A 25,745-nucleotide genomic window follows, 5' to 3' on the forward strand; every position below is an offset into this window, starting at 1 on the left:
ATTGTTTACCTTTGTGAGAGCAGTTAAAAAGGCATAAGAGAAACTAAGGAATTAGGGACAATGTAATATAAGGGCCTTTAAGTAACATTAAGCCTTTGATTGCCACTGCTGAGGCATCCATTTCAAAAGACATCCATCTTGAATAAACACATCGACAGCTGGATGACACAGCTACCAGCAAACAACCACATAAGGAACAGGGCGGCCCCCATGGGTGAAGTTCCTTCTTTCAAAGCCCTGGGTCACTTAGATCACCAACCGCTACAGAAGCTCTTCCCGAGCTCTCCTGAGCTCTGACTCCCTCTCTTGTGCTTTAAATTCACCAAAATAGAGTGACTCCGAAAGCCTAGACACCCCACCCCGGCACCCTAATAAAGGCAGAGCCCCAGGTCTGAGGCAAGCGTCTGTGGTGGCTCCCTAGGAGTCCTAGAGCCAGGCATTCCTGCCTCACTGTCAGTGGGCTGGGCCTACAGGACAGGTGGGCAGCGATGAGGGAAACACAGTCTACTGCTCCCACAGTTTAGAAATGAAATGCAGGAAACGGCAGCTAGAGGGACAGTGATATCAAAGCAAAGGTTGTGACTGCTTAGATTAACATTTTAATTTCATAGGGGAGAGGTGTGGCCCTGACTATCCTTTCAATGAGGAAGGTAACAATGTCAGATGGAAGTTGGGATCACTCTGTCCTTTAATATCTAGAGAAGATAAACACAAATCTAATACCATATCCTGCGGAAAATGCAAGGTAAATTCTCTGGAGATTTATGTTCTCCTGTCACCTCTGGCTCTGAGGTCCTGCTTCCGTTAGATTAGTTAAGTGTATGGAAATCTCATTATCTTGTAACTGCTGCTTCTATCCCAGGACATTTTCTGGCTAACACAAAACAAAGTATTTGCTTATGGCCTTTGTGCGCATAGAATGCTGCACTGTCAGTCTGTTTTGAAACCTATGGCTTGCAGCAATACAAGTAATTTAAAATTGAATATTTCATATCCCAACTTTTAAAAAGACAAAATTTGGTCTCCAGTCTCTTTGTCTTTCTCCATCATCTGCCTCATTACTCTTTTTCTCTCCTTCCTACATTATTAGATGAAAAATAAATCGTAAGGAGAAAATCAATGAATTACCAATATTTTTTATTTGTCTGTTTAAACAGAGAGGAACCTGGCCATCTTGTGGTTTTGATGTCTCTTATGAGGTTCTAGTCTCTGATCTAAAGCCTATCTTTTCATACACAAATACTTTTGTTTTATAAACAAAAATACTTCTTTCTAAGATGAGACTGATACCAAGGGAAATATCAACTATGAAATTGCTAGAATGATTCTTCTTACTGCTAATTTTAGCCAGCCCTTGATACTAAATTATCATATTCTCTCTTGGATTTTCAAGTGTCAGATCTCACAACTGGCGGCACCTCAGTTGGGCAAGTGGTCCCTAGTCCCCTGTCCTCAAAGCTGTTCTCACTTTTCCCATTTAAGTGTAATTATTTGTTTCTGTCTTGTACACCCTGAGCAGACTGAAAACTACCTGAGGTCAGGAATCCAGTAGTATTCCTACGTCAATGTGAGGAGCATCGTCAGATCAAACAAGTCAATATTGGATGGATATACAGAGCATATCAAGAAAGAGAGGCAAAGGCAGCAGTGATATGGCGGCCCTGTAACCATCCTCTCTTTAGAAGATGGACTGAATGTGTCTCTCTCCTTCTATACATTACATCGCATGTATTGCAGGAAGTGATTTCCATAAACACCCCCATCATCTCTCGAATCTGAGGAATTTTACAGCTTCCCTGACTCAGCAGTTCCCCTTCTCTCTCTGGCTCTAATATTCCATTAGAATGCTAAGCAGTCTCTTCCACTCTTCTCTTATTTTATCTCCTAATCTGTGACTGGTCTTCAAGAAATAGGCTGTAATATATTGTTGTAATACAAACAGTAGGATTTTGGAGGAAAAGGACACCACAGTTACAAGCAGGTAAGTAATGTGAATTCAACCCAATAGTCTTGAAAAAAGGGAAAGAGAATAATGTATGCAGTGTTACTGATTCTACCGGGCTCTTCATTCAGTGAGGCGTGTGGGGTGGGATCTCTGGGCCTCCCATTTTACCAGTTGTCATAGTTGCCTTCCACCTCCTTTATGTCAGCATTTCTCCAAATTAAGCGTAATTGTGGTGTTAATCCATTGTTTGTAAAAAGCTTTTTTCTCTGGGGCGTATAACTCATGAATCATGGGGTACAGTGCAGGTCCTGTAGAGAAACCATCTGTGCAGATGGGCATTTATTATATTGATTGTAAATGTTTATATTAATTATTCATGAAATGTTGAAAAATTTAAAATAGATTTTAGGTGACTACTTAAGTATAAGACAACTATTACACGGCATTGCCAAATAGAGAAATAGTGATTAGATACAACAATAAAGAAGAAACTGTCTGTGTTGGTATCAAACATGGATTCCCTGAGAGATTTTCAAGTATGATTCAAACCAAATGCAGTTTTTACTCCGTATACTGAATTTACAACAGAATCTCTAGGGTAAATATACTCTTCAGTGTAACACTTTATATTTCTCAGTCCTTTTCTAAAGCAAATCACTTTGTAGCTCTATGGTAAAATATTTCTCTATGTTATATATATATAAATATATATTGTGTGTGTGTGTCCACATATGGGTGGAGATCGATTTAGTAACTACTTCAGTTTAAAAGTTAAAAACTCATGTGAGTCAAAATCCCAAATGTTTAGAACAAAATATCTAGAGCAAGATCATCTTCCTGTTTTTTCCCATCGGTGATTTGATACCCATGCTTATGAAACTCACTGATTTGGCGGATGCTTCAGATTTGGGCGGCAAGAAGTGGGGAAGAGTAGTTATTACTGAATTCTGTTAAAATAAAGTGATATTTTAAAGGAAAGCCAAGCTATTTGGAAAGTAATAGACCTGAAACCTACAACTCTGTTTATGGTGAGAAAGGAAGCGGTGCCTGGATGCAGCCCCTACCTCGTGACTCTTCTCTAGTTTGCTGTAATATAATTATAAGGGAGAGAGGTATTTTTAGTGAGTTAAGTAAATTATAGGAGTGCCTAAGAGTGCTTAGCACATATCTGATGGCCTATAATGAAAAAACAAAGTGGTTTAAATGGAAGATAAGGGTAATGGACAGCCAGACTGAGTTTGAATTTGCCTGGAGGTTATGGAGAGGAAGAAAGGCTTCATCCTCCTTTATTTGTATCACCACTGTTTATATTCTGTCTCAGACATGATGTTAGTTTAATTTTCATGTACTGTTAAACCTTAACATTGACATTGAAAATTGAATCTGTCACATTTCCCATAAGAGATCATTATTCCTGGATATCGCCCTTCTCCCCTTTCCCTGCCACTGACAAGATTCTTCTTTAGTTGCCCAAGCTCAAAACTAAAACCTCTCATTCTCTTTGTCCCCACTGTCATCCACATCTAATCTATCAGTAAGTCCTAAAAATTCTACGTCCCTTTTAAATATGGCCTGACTTTTCCATGTCCTAAATAACCGGCCAATCTCAGTTACATTTCTAAGTACTATATACAAACTTTTCTGCACACTTATTGTGCAGAGACTTCCCTCAGATTTCCTCCCAATTCATTTCTCAATTTATGCTTAATGTATCATTCTCGCTTAGTATTTTTCATGTTGTTCTGCTGCTCAAAACCTATGCTGATTCTTAATTATTTTATATCAAATGTTCTCTCAAGAACCTTTTCAGTGTAAGTTAGCCTTCCTAATTTTTCATCTCTTCTATGTGTCCTAATTTTTCATCTCTTCTATAAAAGTGTGAAGTGTCTTACTGTCACAGGTCAGTTTCCTAACCTGCAATGCCACATGTGCTGTACCCTAAACTCACCTTTATGCAAGAGAACTTAAGGTAAAGTCTATGGGATGGACCCCTCAAATTATTATTATATCAAGAAAGAATGAAGAAGAGAATGGTTATTATAATCATATGCTTCACAACTTTTTTTAGAATGAAAGCCATATTAGCTTTTATTTTCCCAGACTGAAAAATGTTACTCATCTTATTAAAACTTAACATTATTTCCAACATGTTTCAGCATTAATATTTTAGAATATTTAAGGTATTATAATTTTTTTTTTTTTTTCGAGGAAGATTAGCCCTGAGCTAACTACTGCCAGTGCTCCTCTTTTTTTGCTGAGGAAGACTGGCCCTGAGCTAACATTCGTGCCCATCTTCCTCTACTGTCCATGTGGGACGCCTACCACAGCATGGCGTGCCAAGCAGTGCCACGTCTGCACCCCGGATCCGAACCAGTGAACCCCAGGTCACCAAGAAGTAGAACGTGTGAACTTAACTGCTGCTCCACTGGCCCCTAAGCTATTATCCTTTATTCTACAAATATATATTGATCAACTGTTATGTGCCAGGGGCTTTACCAGCTATTTTTCTAAATATTGGCAATGCAGACAGATAAGATTACATTCTAAAAGAGGATGAAAGTAGGTAAGTAAATAATCAAGATCATTTCAATAGAAATAAGTCCTGAGAAAGTAGAAGAGACAGATATAATAAAAAGCAGTAGTGGTGGGGGAAAAGAAGTGGATATGTTCGATAGAGCGGTCTGTGAATTACTCTTAAGGAGAGGAGACTGAGGCAGGATCTGAATGTTTGAAAGGAGTCAACCTTGTGAACTTCTGAGCGAAGTCGATACCAGACAAAGAGAGTAAACACGAACACTGTGGTGTGAAGTTGGAGCTGCAGGCAGGGTGTGACCATGAGCCTGACAAGGAGTTTGTAAGGTGTTTATATTTAAGTCCGGGTCAAGTATAAAGTTAGTAGGGATTTTGAATAGCAAAATGAACATCCCAGCTTCTGTGCAGATAAAAAATTATAAAGGCATAATTTCAAACTTTACTTTCAGGAATGTGTTATCTTACCTCACTGAACTTTTCTATGTTTCTGAACATAATACGGAGATGAAAAGGAATTCCAGAGCAGAGTCTTGAGACGTGCCAATATTTAGAATTTGATCATATGCAAAGAGGAAAACAGTGCGGAAGGAGAAGGAGAGCTAGTGAGATAGGAAGAAAATCCCAGTACAGTCATGTGTCACTTAGCGACAGGGATCCGTTCTGAGAGACGCATCATTAGGTGATTTTGTTATTGTGTTAATATAATAGTGTGCACTTACACAAACCTAGATGGTGTAGCCTACTACCCACCTGGGCTACAGGCTACAGTCTACTGCTCCTAGCTTACAAACTTATACAGCACGTTACTGTACTGACTGCTGTAGGCAATTGTAACACGATGGTGTTTATGTATCTAAATGTGTCTAAAGAGAATAGGTACAGTAAAAATACGATATAAGATCAAATATGTTACAGCAGCATAGGGCGCTCACCATGAATGCAGCTTGCAGGACTGGAAGTTGCTCTGGGTCAATCAGTGAGTGAGCGGTGAGTGAAATGTGGAGACCAAGGACACTGCTGGATACTACTGTAGACCTTATAAGCTCTGTACACTTGGGCTGCACTAAGTTTATTAAAAAATTTTCCTTCTTAAAGAATAAATTAACCTTAGCTTATGATAACTTTTTTGCTTTGTAAACATTTTAATTTTTTTAACTTTTTGTCTCTTTTGTAATAAAACAGCTTAAAACACAAACACATTGTACAGCTGTACAAAAATATTTTCTTTCTTCATATCCTTATTCTATAAGCTTTTCTCTATCTTCAAAATGTTTTACTTATTTATTTCTTTTACTTTTTAAACTTTTTTGTTAAAAACTAAGACAAACACACAGATTAGCCTAGGCCTACACAGGGTCAGGATCATCAATATCACTGTCTTCCACCTCCACATCCTGTCCCACTGGAAGGTCTTCAGGGGCAATAACACACATGGAGCGGTCATCTCCTGTGATAACAATGCCTTCTTCTGGAACACCTCCTGAAGGACCTGCCTGAGGCTCTCCTTGAGGAGGTGTCGCTCTTTTCAGAAACATGTCCATCGTGGTTGCTTGGTTTGTTTCCCTTTTTTCATCATAGATTTGCTTGTAAGTAGATAAAACACCATGAACATTCCTTTCTATTCATGAAAACCTTTCAGTCAGGGTCCATGTTTTCAAACTTTTTAAGGAGCTTGTTAAGGTCTGCAAAGTCTTCTGCTAAACCCTTGACTGTGAATTTTCTTGAGGGTTCTTCTTTTTCTTCTCCTGCAGTTTCCTTTTCTCTTGCCTCTTCTTTAGCTATGTGTTTCTGTTCTAGTTCCAACAACTCCTCATTAGTTCTCAGAACCACCTCTAGGAGCTTCTCAATGTCATCCTCATCCACAGCCAGGTTACAGTTGTTTGCCATCTGGACCACAGCCTTGTTGATTTTTGCAAGCTTTTCATCCTTGACAAATGCTTTGATGCCATGGGTGAACCTCTTGAGTATCTTCTTCCAGATTCCATTCATACACCTCTCAGTGACATCACCCTAAGCCCAAGCAAGGTTCTTGATGCAGATATAGATGTAATCCTTCCAGAATTGCATCAGTGTCTTCTTAGTGTCTCCCTCAGTTGCAGCAATAGCCTGGTCAAAGGTCCTCCTCAGGTAGGACCTTAAAACCTGCTTTATAAGGCCTTAAAAGTAGACCTTAAAACCTGCTATAATTCCTTGGTCCATTGGTTGGATCAAAGAGGTAGTGTTTGATATCGGAGTAAAGTTCGTCAATAAAAGGAGTATGTCCAGGAGCATTATCAATAACAAGCAAAATCTTGAAAGGTACGTTATTCTCCAAACAATGCTTCTCCATTTTGCTGGCATACCAATTCATGAGGGTATCTTGGAAGAGGAGTTGGGTCATCCATGACTTCTTATTGCTTCTGTAGTGCACTGGCACTGTGTGTTTATTGATATGCTTGAAGGCCCTGGGGTTCTCACTGTGCTAGATCACAAAAGGTTTCAATTTGTAGCCTGCAACACTGCCCCCAAGCAAGACTGTTATCCTGTCTTTAAAACTTGGCATTGACTTGGCCTCCTATGTATCAAAGTTTTTAAGGTGTCTATTTCCAGAATAGGGAGCTTTCATCTATGTTGAATATTTGCTCTGGCGAGTAATTTTTCTCCACATTCAGCTTATCTAGAGGTTCCAAAAATTCTTCAGCTTCCTTTACATCAGCACTTGCAAAATCACAACTCACTTTCGCATCCATAATGAATAATGATTCTTGAATCATTTGAACCACCCAGAGCTAGAAGTAAATTCAACATCTCAGTCAGGTCCAGCCTTTTCTTTCAACATTGCAAACTTTTTGCTTTTCCCGTTGTCATAGTGCTTAGAGGGATACACTTCTGTGTCTGGTGTTCAGTCTAGGTCATGAGAAGTTTCTCAGTGTCTGATCTGGGCCCTTCTCAAATTTTTTGTTAGTTTCACTCACTTCAGTGAGATAAATTCTTTGAAAGCTTCTATTACATTGTTCTTGTTCTTCTAGACTGCAGCTACAGTGGAATTGGACATGCTGGACTGGCAAGTAGTAACTATTGCTGATTTTCCACCTTTGTAGTCCCTTAATCATTTTTAATTTCATTTCCAGGTCAGTCACTCATGTGGTCTCTTACTGGCAACGTTAGCAGTGGATTTTGTACACTTAGGGGCCATGATGAACAAAACATGAACTTAATCAAGCACAGGAGAAAATGATGCAATCAAGAGATGTGCTAAACAAGAAATGTATGAGGCTTCTGCTGATGTAACACAACATACTGTTTTATAGTAAACTTTTTTTAATAAAAATAGAGTACATTCTAAAATAATCATAAAAAGTATAGTATAGTAAATACATAAACCAGTAATGTAGTCATTTATTATCAAGTATTACGTACTGCGCATAACTGTGTGTGCTATACTTTTATGTGACTGGCAGTGCAGTAGGTTTGTTTACACAAGCATCACCACAAACATTGACTAATGTGTTGTACTATGATGTTACAAGAGCTATGATGTCACTTGGCAGTAGAAAATTTTCACCTCCCTTATAATTTTATGGGACCACTGTTGTATATGCAGTTTTTCATGGACCAAAAAATCTTTATACGGCACACGACTGTAGTGTGTAGTTATGGAAAGCAGGATCCAAAAATACCTCAAGAAAGTAGGGAACACTCAACTATATTATATGCTGTTTAGACGTGGGGTTAGCTACAAACCGAAAATGAATATTGGATATTACAACATGAATGTCACTGATGAGTGTGACAAAGAGCAGTTTTGTTCAGTTGGAAAAGATGAACTGGGAACATTAGAGACTATAAGTGCGACCGCTGAGACATTGACTGTACACAACTTGATTTCTTTTTTGGATATTTTGTTAGTAAACGAATTTTCAAAGTAAGGAATGTGGTCAAGAGAGACCATTTTAGCTAGTTTGTTTACAGATAGGCAAGACCTAAAATTAAAATATATTATATGCCGACGGGGATGACCCTGAAGACAGGGAAAGATTGATGGAATAGAACAGAAACAATGTCATCACTATAACCAAGGGATTGAGTGTTCTAGAAGAAGTAGAATCCAGAAACCAAGTAAATTGAAACTTGGAGCTGAGGCACTGGAGCAAAGGAAAAATTATTGTGTACAGATGTAGGGTGTCAACTGATTTGATTGTGAGAAGATAAGGACTTTCCTCGACTCCTTTTATTTTTTTCAATGAAATACAAGGCAAAATCATCCTCTGAGAAAATTGATGGAGATTTGGAAAGGAACAGGTTGTATGAAATAGCCTTCCCAGGGATTGGGAAGGAAAGCTCACCAGGCAAATATATATGTGGGCTGCCGACAGTGTGGAGCGCTCATAAGAGATTCACGATTATGAATTCCAAGTGAGACCAGTCAGCACTGTTGTGTCATTTTTCTTTAGAAATATTAACCTACAAGTGGGGAAGTGCAGAGAGTTGAGATTTAAGGCATAGATAACGGAAAAGAGTTATTTTTCTTGAAATATGGTGTCCTGATGAATATAAAATATTTCCACTTCCAGAATCCCACACTTGATGTAGTTTACATTTCAATTCCAGTGGTCTTCTTCATATAGTTGCACTTTTAACCCTTAACAGACATCATTAAAAAAGGATTTGCTAAATTCTACACATAATTATTAGGTCAGTTATTCAAAACATTTATGCACCAAGAAACAATTAAAAGAAGCAAAAAAAAATAAATATCTTCCAGAAGACCCTAATATCTAGAAGGTTTCATTTACTATAAAATTATTTCATTTCTAAGTTTTATTCATTCAATTTTGTATGTCTATAATACACACCTTAATCACCAATATAAACAACATGTAATTAAAGTCTAATAAAGTCTGTCTTGTCATGTTTGTAATATTATGTATGCAATGGTTAGCACATAGAACTAATGTGTAAACATATGAGGGTTATAGAGAGGGCTTCAATGCCTATCAGATGAACATGCTGCTACATTATTATACATGATTCCATCACCCCACATCAAAAAAAAGGAAATGAGAAACAAAACAAAAATAAAAATATTTTTTAATATGTAATCTTGTCAAAGATAATATTTTGCTTTCTATTAAATTTTTTTGAAATATAGAACTTATTTCTGAAGCTACTGTTTCCACCTATCATGAATTTTAGATGTCTAAGTAAGAATTATCATACACCATATTATGAGATTACCTTAGATAATTTACCACTATGTCTTTCTATCTTGAAGTTTTGCTTATCCTGATAATTTTCAAAGTTCCAATTTTTTGTTTTTTTAAGTTTAGACCACTGAATTTAGATTATTACTACCTTCCAATTTAGGGGTTCATTGTGGATTTTCTTTTCCAGATAGTTCCACAGGAATGATAACTAAGGTGGCATACTTCATTGTAATTACGGAGAGAAATGACCAATCAATTGTATGCTTTCTTTCTTATAAAAGCAATTCAGAATTGTATTGCTAATTAATAATTACTTGCTCCATTTCTTAGTTATGCCTTCTTGAGGTCACAGAACAGATAATTAACCATTAGGCCTTCCATTTATAATTTGCAATGATGTGGGTCATATGAAGAATGGTTTGATGTGATTCACCTCTTTGCTTCTTGGATAGACTCCATTCTTCCCACACCTTAGCTTTCTTTCTGGCTTATTCTCTATTAGAAATATTATATATTGAGGGGCCGGCCCAGTGGCGCAGCAGTTAGGTCTGCACATTCCACTTTGGCGGCCCGGGGTTCGCTGGTTCGGATCCTGGATGCAGACATAGCACCGCTCGCCAAGCCATGCTGTGGCAGGCGTCCTACATATAAAGTAGAGGAAGATGGGCACGGATGTTAGCTCAGGGCCAGTCTTCCTCAGCAAAAAGAGGAGGATTGGCAGCAGATGTTAGCTCAGGGCTAATCTTCCTAAAAAATAGAATTATATATTGAAGTCTACAATTTTTGTACAAAAAGCAAAGTTCTAGGCAGATAATGAAAATTCTTAAGTTTCATGAGAAACTTCTGGAAGCTTCTCCTAGTATCTCTCTCACATGATCACGCACACACACATGCATTCTATGACAAGGAATCATTCAAGAGAGACCTGTTACATCTCTAGTGGATATGAATGGGAATACAGTGGTTCCCAGAATTGAAGGGCATAGGTATATTGGTAAATGAGAGTTGTATCACAACTCCGTTCTTTTATAGGCTGGTACTACTGTTTGTGCTGTGATGTCATCTTTGTATTATTATATTTTGAATGACTGGTTTTGAAATTTGTTTTAGCACCATATATAAAGAAGTGTTTATATTATGGGGATGTGCCCTGTTTTGTGTGTATTTAATCCCAGCCGTAAATGTCCTTTTTAATATAAACACTCAATAATCCTCATCTTCACTCTATTTGATTATCAGGCTCTCTGATATCTCTAACTACAAATCTTCATCCAGCATATTCTAGATCATACCTGAGTTTGATTGCTTTATGTCAATGGGATGGGTAATATTTCAGTGGTGATAAGCCAGTGTCAGAGTCCACATTTGATTAGTTTTCTTTCTTTAACTTTATATTTAAACTTTTGATTAAAATTACAGGCTTTTGAGGAAGGTAGTAATGTTGGGTTACGCTGTCAGATATGCTTGTATATCCCAATTAAAAATTGATCCAAAGTTTATTGAAAGATCTCTCTCTCAATACTATTTTCAATGATCAGTCAATTGCTTGTCAATGAGACTATTACATGCAAAATCTGGAAGAGGGACTGTTTCCTATTGGAAGACAGTGATGAATGGATTCTTGATCTGATTTTTTTATTATCAAAGTCAGCTCTGAAACCATTTCTTCGTGTTCAATTTCAGCGTTTGTGTATGGTTTATAAGACTGCCTAATAATGTCTCATCAATTTTTTTTTTTTAAAGATTTTATTTTTTCCTTTTTCTCCCCAAAGCTCCCCGGTACATAGTTGTGTATTCTTCGTTGTGGGTTCTTCTAGTTGTAGCATGTGGGACGCTGCCTTAGCGTGGTCTGATGAGCAGTGCCATGTCCGCGCCCAGGATTCGAACTAACGAAACACTGGGCCGCCTGCAGCTGAGCGCGCGAACTTAACCACTCAGCCATGGGGCCAGCCTGTCTCATCAATTTTTATCTTTGTTGTGCCAGTAACACATAAAGTAAAGGAAAGAGACAAACGGATTGAACATTTTCACCAGAATTAAACTCCAACTGCTCTCGATAAATAAAATAAAATAAAATAAAATAAAATTAGTGTTCAGGTATAACCAGTTTTATTCGTGTAGTAGCAAGATTCTCTCCTCTTGGTAGAGCTATGCTTTATAACTCTTTCGACTATGATGTATGCAACCCTATATCTTAATATCTTAACATACTAAACCTTAATATCTTTCTTCAAGTTGCTATTCCCTTCTTGTAGTGATAAAATCATCTGTTCCTCATTGAAATGCTTTTGGGAAATCTTCATTTATCAAAGAGGGTGACTAGAAGGCTTCGATGACTTTGTTTTATATAGAAAATTAACAAAAAATTTGTTAGAGATAAATAACAATAAATCCAGTTTTCAGATAGTCACTTTCACACCTCCTAATTGTATATTTCCTTTTGTTGCTTATATGAAACCAGAATATTCAGAGATTAACTCATGCTGCCTTCTGCAAATAACCATAATTCAACACAAGAGAAGAAACGTGCATTTCAAATTTCACAAATGTAAACAAACACAAATGACGTAAATATGTTTTTACTGAAAGGTACGGACAGTCCTTAAAATTTGTGTACATTATTTAAAAACATAACAATTATAACAAAATAATGGAGCCCTGTGGAAATCACCATTAGCCATTATTTTCAAATGTATGAAGAAAATTATTCAATCGTCTTTTAATACTCTTCTCTGCATTTATCAAATTGTCAGAGGACTATTTGATACATCACCAGAAACCTCAGTGACTTGCAGAACACATGTTGAAAAACATTAAAATATTACAATGTTTTTCAAACTTTAAGAATCACTTGTGCTGCTTATTAATATGTCAACCCCCAGAGATGTGGATTCTTCAGGAGTTCTAAAGTAGGACTAGGAATCTGCCATGTACTTACTGGCAGGACTCTGGGTAATTCTGGCGGAAGTTGTCTAAAATCCATATTGGATAAACACCTGCAAAGCAGTTAAGAAGTGCATACTTTGGGACCAGACAAATCTGGACACACATTTCTACTCGATGTGACTTTAAGTTATTTATTTGTTGTGATTGAAGTCTCCTTGTCTATGGGATGGGAATAATAATTGCATATATTCTTCAGACTTTTGGGAGGTGAATAAAATAATACATTTCAAAAGTTTTTCTCAGTGCCTGACACTCAGAAATTGCTCAAAATATGTTAGCAATCACACTTTTTGTAACTTTTATAGTAATTTAAACCAGGATCTAACGACCCAGCACAGGCCAACGGGTGATTACTAGAGTCCAACCCTACTTCTTGAAAGCTTATCCTTTTGATTTTTCTACGGACTCTATGTTTCCTACTTGTCAGTTTTCTTTGTAGGTTCCTTTTGTTGACCCATCTCATTATGCTGTTTTTCCCATCACTCTTCTCTATAAATTGTCTTCACCTTCTAAGCATTCTTCTTGGGGGATCTCATTCCCATGATCACAGAATCTTCACCTCTGGCCTCAACCTCTTTCCCATATATATGTCGGGCTAGTTAATAGATTTAGTTAGTAGTCTCCAAATCACTTCAAAACAAATATGTACGATTACATCATCAATTTCTTCCCCTAAACTAATTCTCTTCTTCTTTTCTTTTATTTTACATATAACTTTACAAAGTAAGCTTTTTTTTTCTTCTCAGGGGAAGATTTGCCCTAAGCTAACATCTGTTGCCAACCTTCCTCCTTTTTTCTTCCTCCCAACCCAAAGTCCCAGTACATAGTTGTGTATAGTTGTAAGTTCTTCTAGTTCTTCTGTGTCAGCCACCACCACAACATGGCTGCTGATAGACAAGTGGTGTGGTTCCACACCTGGGAACAAAACTCAGGCTGCTAAAGTGGAGCAGACTGAACTTTAACTGCTAGGCCATCAGGGTTGGCTTGTCTCTTTTCTTTCTTTCTTTTCTTTTTTGCTGAGGAAGATTCACCCTGAGCTAACATCTGCTGCCAATCTTCCTCTTTTTGTATGTGAGCAGCCACCACAGCATGGCTACTAACAGACGAGTGGTGTAGGCCCATGCCCGGGAACTGAACCTGGGTGCTGAACATCATCACTAGGCCACTGGGGCTGGCCCTCTTGTCTTCTTTCTAATGAGTATCCCCTGATTTATCCTCCTCTTGCTTATAAAATTCTGATGTAAAAGCATCCACCTTTGGCTTTTTCCTCTCCTGTTTCTTCCCCGTCTTACCCACTTCTCAAATATCTCTCAGATATTTCTACTTCTCTGCTGCTCCTAATGGTATAACATAAATTCAGGTAAACACAGTCACCATATTTCTATCACTGCCATAGAGTCCTGACTGGTCTCCCTGCCTCTGGGCTTGATTCCATTTTGTTTATTCTGTGCAATATAGCAGAATCATCTTATTACAACTCAGATGTGATGCTATCATTTTTTGCTTTACAAGGTTTCTATGTTTTCTTATATTTTCAAACTGCCTGAAATGTCTACTAACGCCTTCTGACCCAAGCTCTAGCTTCAACTACAAGCATAACTCCTTCAAACAACACTCATAATACCATCCTTATCCTCTTTATTTAATTAATTACTATTTGTAATTTCTAGCTCAGTAGCCCTAATTCACAGAGAATGAAAATCCTAAAAATATCCTTTAGATTGAGGCAAAATCTTATTTTATAATCTTCTGCAGGTTTAACAGAGCTTCTCAAATCACTTGCCATGGTGTGCTCAAGTACTGACTGGAATACAGGGTCCTGAGATATTATTCCTGTGGTCTTTGGGATAGTGGGGTGGTGTACAAGGCAGCTGGAACCCCTGAGTTTCTTCTCACTGTGAATGGTCTTGTCCATTTCCCTTGGTGTGCCAGGTTAAAGAGATTGAGAAGCATACTGCTACCATGATTACTCCTTTAATCCTATGTCTTCTCACTATTAAAACAGCTCATGGAGGGGCCAGCCTGCTGGCACAGTGGTGAAGTTTGCATGTTCTGTTTCAGTGTCCCAGGGTTCGCAGACCTATGCATCACTTGTCAAGCCATGCTGTGGCAAGCGTCCCCTATATAAGGTAGAGGAGGATGGGCATGGATGTTAGCTCAGGGCCAGCTTTCCTCTGCAAAAAGAGGAGGATTGGAAGCAGATTTTAGCTCAGGGCTAATCTTCCTCAAAAAAAAAAAAAAAAAACCAGCTCTTGGAGAATTGGATATTACTTTATAAGCAGCTCTAACCTAATATTTGGGAGGATTGGGTTGTAAGTTTGGTTCTTTCATTAACTTGGGTAAGCATGAAAATTTTACAAGTTCCATAAACCTGGTTGTCTTCATCAGGAGCCAAAATGGACTAGAGATGCTAAAACTGCTTAAAGTTCTAAAAGTATATGATCGTATTGCTTATAGCCGTATTGCAGTCCTTACAATTACATTTATTTATTATAAAATGTTGTATGAAAATGACAAAATTATGTACATTATTATTGTGCATAAACTTAAGAAAAATGGTAAACTTTCCAGGAAAGGAAAAAAAATATGTCGAGTGTTAAGAGTGATAATATAGAAAAGAAAGTGCTTCATTTAATAGAGCTTATACAGACGTAAGATAACAAATCAAATGTCTTCTATGAAACTGAAAAACAAAAACAAAAACAAAGGCAGCATCTTAAGAAGTGAGGGCCTGATAACATTCTCTGTGGCTTGGTACATTTCCAGTCTCTTTTTACCCACATGTTTGGATCTACTCTCATCCCAGTAAAAGTTATGTGGATCCTAAATACGTGTAGCTAATTGACAGGTTATAGAAGGTAAGTAAAGGGTCTGGAAAGGAGCTGTATGTATTTTCCCAAAAGAGTTAGCCTGTAATTCAAAGCTTTAATTTTCATTCTGCAATGGACTTCATCACATGGGAGCCTGTTGAAATAATTTCATCTTTCCCTATCATGAATTTCATGAAAGAAATTGCAAAATAAAATTCTAAGTTAAATCAACAATATTTTAAAAACAAAATAATTATAATACAGGAGAGCAATTTTTTATGGACAGTAGCAATACAATTTTTAAATAAATACCTATAGAAGATACAAATTATTATCACACAATTTTAAACTTGCAATTCCAAAAAAAGAATCCCAAGTAAAACTTTACAGTATTTGAACTAAACGAAAACAAAAGTAAACATATATGAAATTGATAAAAGATATGCCTCATAAAATTATAAGCCTGTCACTGTGATAGTTTATCTTGTTTCTAAAACTACCTTTTGAATAAGCTTGAACACTGTTGCTAAGTGCATAAACGAATTGTCTGCACTCTTTGCTAATTTTCCCCTAGTGTTATGGTAGAATGCAGTTTAGATACTTGATTTTGAAACCAGAAGAGTGTGTCAGCCTGTCTCCCACAAAGAATTCAACTAAACAAACCTTAAGGCCATGATTTCTGTCTGAAGGTGGGTTTTTATTTGTTCCCTATGTTTATCTTTTATTTATTGATCTAGTCTATGTAAATCCAATCTTTACCTAGGGGCTCCAGAGCTCATGCACACAGAGGAAATTCAGCATTCAACCTGAAGTCCATTCTCCGTTATTCAGTGGCTGGTTCCCCAGTCCGGCACAAGGAGAATTGATGCCTCTGGCTGCTTCTCCTTCCTTTCAGTGCTTGCACTTTGGCTGCTTTGCTTGTCGTGATGTTTCTCCCTCAGAGATCAAAAGTGATGGAGCACCGGGTGCATCACTCTGACAACCTCACCTTCAAACTTTCAGTTTCCAGCTTTGAACCAAATCAATATTTTGGTTAAAGATTCTACCTTTGATGTCACATGCTTTCTCTGTCTCAATTATTTACCAATTTATGGCTTCATGCAAATCAGCCACATGCCTCGATGCAAGAACCAGATTGCTGGGTTTTTTACTCCTGTACTGGCCTTAGAATAGGTACTTGCTTTCTTCTAGAAACTGCCACTTTTAATAAATATTTCAAGACTATTCTTTACGAACCTTCCTATATATTATTAGTTATTTTGCCAGCATCCAACAATAATTTGGTGGGCTATATAAAGCAGTAGAGAAATAAGAAATTAAAATTCTTATACTATCCCAATCTACTTTCATTAGCAAATATTTATTTATTGGATATTTTTGAAATGCATGAAAGTGGTGATTTTGTGGTAGATATTAAACATATTATTTTCTGCCTTCAAAGAAATATACGATTTTTTTTAAGGACTTGAATTTTTACAAGATTCCTTGAAATCTAATAGGATGTCAAGCTCTGGAAGAATGAAGAAATCTATAGAAAATCTATTAATCAAGTTTTTCTCAATCATTTTCATCATCTCGGTTCTCCCTTACCATTTTCTTTAGTCTAGAATTATCTGTCCATTCTGCCTCATTTTCCTACATCCTTTGTTTCTATCAAGTTTCACAACCCACATTGTGACACATCCCACCATCTCAACAGATAAAAAATTCAGATCCAGATTCTGTTTGTATAATGGATAAATGTCGAATAATTTTAACTCATTTCAAGAGGGATTTGACTTGTGTCTTGGATTCTATCCTGACATTGAAATGTAATTCTTGGTCATTCATAGGAACAATGTCAAAATGACCATATCAAGCTTGGCTTCAGACAAATCTAAAACCACTTATGGTTATACTTACATGATATACTTGGTGTTTTCAAGACCATGGATACTTTATTCTCCATGACTTTTCAAATGAATTTATGGGCTTGGCATCAAGGGGCCCACCCAAAGAAGGAACACCTTCCTGATGGGGAAAAAAAAAGTACCATGCCAAACCCATGCATCCCTCCCCAGGAGGCAGAATCCATGTTTGACTTGTGCTGCATAAAGATGCTTGTTGTTCTTTTGTTCAGTTATTCAACTCCTACCCTTTTCCAGTGGAGAAATCATAATGATTACTCCTTGTAAATGTGTTTCTTATTGGGTCTCTTGTTTACGCAGGCTCTCTAAATAATCTATGCACCTCTAATGGCAGCAGCCACTAAACAAATATGATAATATTCTGTTGTGTACTTAGCCCTATTACTTAAGGTCACAGCATCAAAGGTAATTGGAAAACTGGCATGAATAAAGAGAAATATAAATATGTTCATAATTAAGGGACAAAATCAGAAGAAAGCACTTGGCAGAGCAAAAATGAAACTCAGTCTACTTAGTCAAACTAAAGAAGCTTCTTCTACAGGCATTAAAATGTCAACTGTTTTTACTTTTTGACTAAGTAATTTTGTAACTTCTTCACTTTTAAAAAGTTTGGGTTGACTAAGACTTAACTGGTCTATACAGAGAAACACTCTGATTCACTGAAGAAAGCATCATATTGAATTGTCCAGACCAGTATGGAAACCATGAGTATCTAAGGAATACAATAAAAAATCATAGTAACATGAATAATATGTTATATGTTATATGTAAAAATTGCTGTGATATTTCATATAGGATTTAGAGTGAGACGAAAAGATAATTTCAGAGGCCAATTTAATTTCATTGACTGAAATGACTGGTTTTATTTGAGTTTTTTTGTATCATTCATTTTTTTAAAAAAAGGAGTAAATTTTTTATGATATAACCTTCTACAGGAGGATTGGGTAAAAGTAGGCTTCAGATTCTACCAGGTTCTAAAGGATGTTAAACTGAGTTAATGCTATTTGGTTTCTGTAGATGGTCTGTAGGATTACATGAAAGAAATTTCATCACAATCTTAAGTTGAAAACATTTTTATAGATTGTTCTTTCTAAACCTTAGTTGAAGGTCACAATACATTCTTTTTAACCATAAATGAAATGTAGGGCAAAAATTATAACCAAAAATGTGCCTTTTACTCAAAGTTTTGATAAAGTAATGAAGAGGACTCAGAACAGCATTTCTTTTGAGATCAAATTGCTGAGGACTGCACCATCTTTATATAGCATTAGAACATTTTTAAGTCTTGGAAATGACTGACAAGTGCTCCTGTTTCTTGAAGGATCCAGCTTTATTTTTAGCAATGTTCCCAAGCAGGGAGTCTTATATTTCTAACATATTGATTAATTTCATCATCAGCCTTTAATCTGAACCCACTTAATTGTGAACTCACATTGTCAAGAGGGAATAACAAATTATAATGGATGCCTATAGCAGAACTTGGAATTTCTCCATAAGGAAGGTGATACAGCTGGGTAAGAGAGGGGAGCGATGACTGGTTTATGATTGATTGGATCCACCAGTGGGGAAGAAGATGAAAATACTCAGCCCATGGACTAAATGAAGATCATAGAATATTTTTTCAAGAATAATTTAACACAAATAATGGCGTGTCTATTGACAGAAATTAAACACTTTCTCAATTTCTGATAATGAGTTTTCTCTATAAATGGGAAATCATAAAACTGCATGAGGTTAACTAGGGAAGTTGTAAACTCTATACGTGAAAATTAAGTCCAGGGCGGATCTGTGATTTGTTGACTCTGTTTGAGTAAGGATCAAGTAAGCATCCATTGCATACCCAATGTCTATTTAGCATTGTGTAAGAAGATTAGGCATAGAAAATTTTTTAAAGTATTATTTATAGTCCTGAAGATGAGGGAAAAACAGATCAGTTCAACGTTAGATTTGGTCCTGGTGAATGTAATTAGTCACTATGGTTTATCCTATGGTGTGAAATCATCTAGGATTGACAAGTATGAGTTGTTGATCCTGGTGAGGGTTGACAAGGAGTACATTCATTTTTTATCACCACTGAAAAATTGTAGAGTAGAGGCTTGAAATAATTATCCATAACACAGAACATAAATACCTGCTGAATGAATTTTGCTGAAGTTATGACCCTAATCTTGTGCCCTAGAGTTCCCTGGGAAGTTTCTGTTTGTTTGTATTCTGGTTTTTGTTTTTTGATCAAAAACCTGTATTCTCCAAGCAAATATTTTAGGGATATTTTTGTTTTGTTTTGTTTTTAACTTTTCTAACATTTGCCCCAAAATCAATTTTCTAATACTAAATACTAATTTACTAAGTCACTAGTACTAAATGATGTATAATTAAAGCAATACTTTTCTGGGAGATGTTTATAGGGAAAAAAATTCTCTTTTTATTTTACTCTATTTTATTTTCCTTTTGTTTTATTTTTCCTGGGTTAAATAAATTTGAAAGGCTAAAGACTATATTCATTTATTGATTAATACATTGATGGACCTGGAGAGTTCTCTAGTAAAACATTCATTTTAACTTTTTTCAGTCTAGTATTTTCCTAATTGATATTAGCCTAGAAAATTTTTGTTGATGCACCATGACTGACCACAGCTTTAGGCACAACATTTTGAGAAAAGAGTGAATAAAATAATAAGTTGTGCATCATGCAACAGTATCACATAGTTCACGATGCAAACATGATAGAGAAGTTCCTGGCAAAGGTTGTCATGCATCTTAAGAGGTAGGGGGAAAAAAATTCCCACATGCATAAGATCAGAAGAGTTAGTAAGATGAATGAATACAAATGAGACATTAAAACACTAATGAAGCAAGCTCCTTCTAATAATAAGGAGAAATTATCAGGAAAGAAGGCCAATTCAATTCAATTCATCAAATTTCTTGACCATCTTGTATGTACAAAATATTGTTCCAGTTGCTGCCAGCGTTCTAAAATGTTTCTAAAGACAGAGTTTCCATCCTTAAAGAATTTTGAACCTAATATAATTGAATGGTATGGAAGATAGTACATAAATAAACAATTAAGCATTTGGTGCAATGTGAGGGTCATAAAAAATTAGGAAAAATTCTTTGGAGACCCAAGTAATGAAAGAGATTCTAGGAGCACAAAATGCACGATTGATTGGCAAAGGAAATTAACATCTTAATAAAAGAAGGTGAACGCTAGAACAATTTCACAGACACCGTTGGGTAGTACCTATGACTGGAATAAAAGATACGCATTGTTTTTCAAAAGAAATAAGTTAAATAGGAGAGAGCTATGCAATTTAATATGACCAGTCATCATAACAGAACAAAAATAAGGTATAATCCTTGACCAGCAGCTCTCAACACTTAGCACCCAAATGCTTGTTAAAAATTCAAACTTAGGATTCTTTCTCTTGGAGAATTTGATTCAGTAGGCCTAACATCAGGCTGGAATTTTTAATAATTGCTCAAAATATTTTGATTTAGGCAATCTATGCACCAAACATTTAAAACAATATGCTAATTTTTAGGAATGCAACTCAAAAATATTTATGCTTGAAAAAGTAACTAAATAAAATGGTATATCCTTGATTAGACATTTCAAAAGAGAAGTTCAAGAAATATGGTAATGTCTGAAAATACGTTTCTGACAATAGAAAGGCAAATTACCTCAGTGAGTTAAAATCTAATAGAGTCATTATATTTTCACATGGAGTTAATTGATTTTTGCTGATTTTAAAAGTTCATGTATAAAAGTGTTAATATGAATAAATGATATAAACTCTAGAAAGTGACATTTATAAGAAGAATAATGGAAGGACACTAAGATGAAAATAGCTTGAGCAACAAGATTCTAAGAAAAACAAAAAGGAAACTTGGTTTGTTGAGAAAAATGGTATAATAGTAAAAGTATCTCATGTAGAAAGAATAGCTCCAACCTGAATAGGAGTGAAAAAAGCCAAATATATTTGAAGAGCTATTGAGACATTAGAGTTATTTTAAAGGAGGTAGAATCTTCTAACCCTACAAATGACACATAAGAATGGGTAGGACCCAGAGGACTCCAAGATGAACTAGAGGGAGCATCGCCCACAACCTTTGCAATTATGAACCGCAAAAGTGCCACTCGACTGCTTCTTGCCTGATTCTGTACAGTTAAAAAAAAAGGAGTTTGGAAACTGCATAATATCTGACATTAAATTTGAAACTATATCGGCAAACTCAAATATTTATCTTTAAATGCTTACGAACACTAAGGAAAAAAGATTAAAAGTAGATAAAAAAAGAGAACAGGTATCATGAGGAGTGAACATAGATTAGCTATAGGAATAGTTCTGAAAGATATTTCAAAGAACACTCATTTTGCTCTAAATATTAATAAGTATTCTTATAAAAAGTATTCCTTGGTCAAAAAAAGTTTGTAAAATTCAGCCTAGGCTATATTTTTCTTGCATATGCATTATTCATGTTAACATGAGAAAGGTTCAGAGAATGCCTGCAGTTTACAAAAATCATTTCTTTATCATTTTGTAGTCCAGAATATCCCAAATTTACTTAGCCATAGAGACAGAACTTTGATTAACTTTTTATTGGATATTAGAATACACTGTATCAAAAATATGGAAATGCTATAGTAAGCGCAAGTTCTACCACACTAACGTTATTTCCTTTTGATGTGTATGTGCCATGGAATTATCAAGAGGGCAAATGAACTCGCAGACACGTGTGTGTTGAATTTAGAAAAAGTCTCTAATAAAAATCTTTCCTGAGGTCATTGATATGGGGTAGCAGAGACCCCAGTTAATGAATTCATATGTTGTTCATGGCTTTGATGCCAAAAAGCTAATTAAGACTGACGTCTAACTAGGAGAAGGATTTATTTTTAACGATAGTTTACAATTCTCTGTTCTCACCCTTTTCCATATTTTTTAAATGAATTGGAAAAAGATAAAGAAAGTAATCTTATAAAATTTTTGGATTACAATGTAATACAGAAATAGTTATAATTTGGGAATAAAATCTAAAACAAATAGGATAGAATAATAGATTTGATTTCAGAAATTAAAAGTTAAATATGAGCCCTTGATCCATATGCTAGTGTAAGCCTGTGGCATGCAAATGAATATGTAAGAACTCTACAAATAAGCAAAAGCAGGCAGATTGTAGAGGGGTTTCAAAACTTGGAAATGTGATCCATACAAAGGTGATTTTACTAGATTATGTTTTTCCCTTTTTTTCTCTTAGATCTGCCCAGAGTGCAGGCCGCTGTCCCAGAACTGCCTGGAAGACAGAATTGCAAGACATAAAAATATAATTTATTAGTTTCCCAGTGATGCCATAACCAAGTACACAAACTGAGTGGCTGAAAACAATAGAAATTTGTCTCATGGTTCTGGAGGCCAGAAATCCAAAATTAAAGTGTCTGCAGGTTAAAGCTGTGGGGGAGAATCCTTCTCCTCTTCTAGTTTCTGGTGTTTGCAGGCATTCCTTGGTGTTTCATGGCTTGTAGATACATCACTCCAATCTCTGCCTCCATCAGCACATGGCCATCTTCTCTCCATGTGTTTGTCTTCAGAGATTGGCATTCTCATGTGTGTGTGTGTCTATCTCTGTGTCTCTTCTCCTCTTATAAAGATACCAGTCATATCGGATTAAGGGTCCACTCTACTCCAGTAGGATACCATCTAACTTAGATCTTTACTACATCTGCAAAGACTATTTCCAAGTGAAGATCAATTCACAAGTACACAGGGTTGGGACTTCAACGTATTTTGGGGGGAGGCACAAGACTCAGAAACTCCATCTTTCTCAAGAAAAAAATAGTAAATGGGGTCTGTTCAGGCTGAAGACTATGGAGGGAATCCTGGAGCGGAAAGAGAGAAGGCAAGTACCCTTACACTATGTATGAATCAGCACATGGTTTTGGCTTACTTATGAGCTTCTCATACACAGCACAGAAAGAAAGCAACGTAGCAAAGTCTTTGAGAGCTGCATAGTTATTTAGCCATGACCCGGGTCTCAGATTAATCTCTTAGTGGTGCATGCATGGGACATATCCAAAGAAAGCATAGGCTTTGAAAAATAAACCGAAAATTATACTGCTAGAACTTTCTCTCTGAACTTAACTCAGTTGATTGCACAACAACACACAAAAAAATCAACATTCTCCTGAGGATTCCTGGAGGACAGAGGGTCTACCCAAGATCACATTCAAAATGTCCAGGGTACAATCCAAACACATTCCACATTCAAAGAGCTAGAGATATCCGGCCAATTCTTAAGGGAAAAGACAATCAGATGCTGAGTCTGAGAAAACCTAGATAGTGTGATTATCTGACAAAATTTTAAAGCAGCTATTACAAATATGCTTCATTAAATTAATGGAAAGATAGAAGTTCTCCCTATAGAAATAGAGACCATAAAAAAGAAGAAAATGGAAATGTTAGAGTGAAAAATAAATATATAAAAAATTTTCAAAATCACTGGCTGGCCTCAATAACAGAGTGGAGGTGAAAGACGAAAGAATCACTGAACTTGAGAATCCATCAATAGAACGCATTCAGTCTGAAGAAGAGAAAGAGAATAGTTTGAAAACAAATGGACTAGAGTCTAGGAACCTACATGAAAACATTGAAGGGACTGCCATTCATGCTGCTGAAGTCCCAGAAAAGAGGAGAAAGATGTTAGAGCAGAAAAAAGCATTTGGAGCAACAATGGCCAAAAATTCCCAAATTGGGTGAAAGACAGACGCTTACAGATTCAAGAAATTCAGTGAACTCCAAACCGGAGAAACTGAAAAACAAAAACAAAAACTGCACACACGCACACAGACATAGCACAATGAAACTGCTGAATGCCGGAATTTAAGGGAAAAGTCTTCAAAACAGCTAGAGGGAACGACAGATTATACACAGGCCAACGATCAGAACACTTCAGATAGCTCCTCAAAACTTGGAAACTAAAGACAGTGGCATGACATATTTAAAGTGTTGAAATAAGAGACTTCCAACCCAGAATTCTATATCCAGACAAAATATCTTTCAGGAATGAAGGCAAAATGAAGACATTCCCAAATGATGAAAAACTGAAAGAATTCATGAACAGCAGACCTGCTGTGTAAGTACTTCCAAAGAGAATTCTTTGTCCTACAAAGAAGTAATACCAGAGAGAAACATGGATTTATAGGAATTAGGAAATAACAAGAGAAATAAATGGCCGGGTAAATAGTTTTTCTCTTTAAGTGATACACACACACACACACATATATATATAATATCTTTGGTGAAGTTTACAATGTATGGATAGGTAATAGATATCATAACCATAATATTAAAGGTATAGAGAGGAGGAACGAATCTACATGCATGCAAGCCTTCCATATTTTAATAGAAATGGTACAATCTGCATAATAAGCAGACTGTGAAAGTTTTGATATGTATATTGTAATCCCTAGAGCAATTATACCTCATAAACCAATATATAATTTAACATTATTCAAATAATTCAGAAGGTGGCAGGAGAGATGGCACTGAGAAACCAAGTAAGAGAGAACAATCAGAAAAGAAATGGTAAATAAATAAATTTGGTAGACCTAAATTCAACAATATCAATAACTACATTAAATAGTCATTGTCTAAATACTCCAATTAAAAAGCAACATAACATTCAACATGCCCAAGGTAAAATCCAGCATACGTGCTACAGCACAGATTGAATGGAAACTACTCTCTGCTAAAAGACACAATTTAAACATGAAGACTAAGATTAATCAAATGTAAAGAAATACAAAAAGGTATAGAATATAGAGAAGACTTCCAAACAAATTTTACGAGAGAAGAGATAAAGAGGGACGTGTAAGACTGATACAAGGGGAACTACGTCAGGAAGACAATTGAAAATGTATGTGCCTCTAATGACAGAAGCTCACAAGAAGCAAAAATTGACAACATAAAGGGAGAAACGAAAACTTCCGCGGTTCTAATCGAAGAGTGTAACGTGTTGTGGAGCTATACAGAAAAAATTTTATGATTCTGCACAGTTAGGGCTCTGTGAGTGAACTCTACTGAAATTTGGAAACTTGGCTAAAAGAATAAGCCTTGGAAGGTAATTTAAGATGAATTAGATGGTGAGAGAACTCCAGAGAGATTTATCTCTCTAGATGTACGTGTTTCTATTTCAAGCGGGATTAGAGCTGTGACCACAGGAGATATCTCTGGGTTGTAAAGCTGCAGTTTACACGTCTTTAAATAGATGTACTTATTAGCAAAGAGACCCTTACCTTCTCTGCTTAAACTGGCTGCTAAAAACGGAAACGTCTTTATCTTCTCCTGTTTGCAGTAAATAGCTTAGCTTAACTTCAGAAGTAATGTAACATATCAATTCTTGGATAAACAACTAGGGATGGTAATTT

This window comes from Equus przewalskii, chromosome 18, assembly GCF_037783145.1.
Source record: "Equus przewalskii isolate Varuska chromosome 18, EquPr2, whole genome shotgun sequence".
NCBI lineage: Eukaryota > Metazoa > Chordata > Mammalia > Perissodactyla > Equidae > Equus > Equus przewalskii.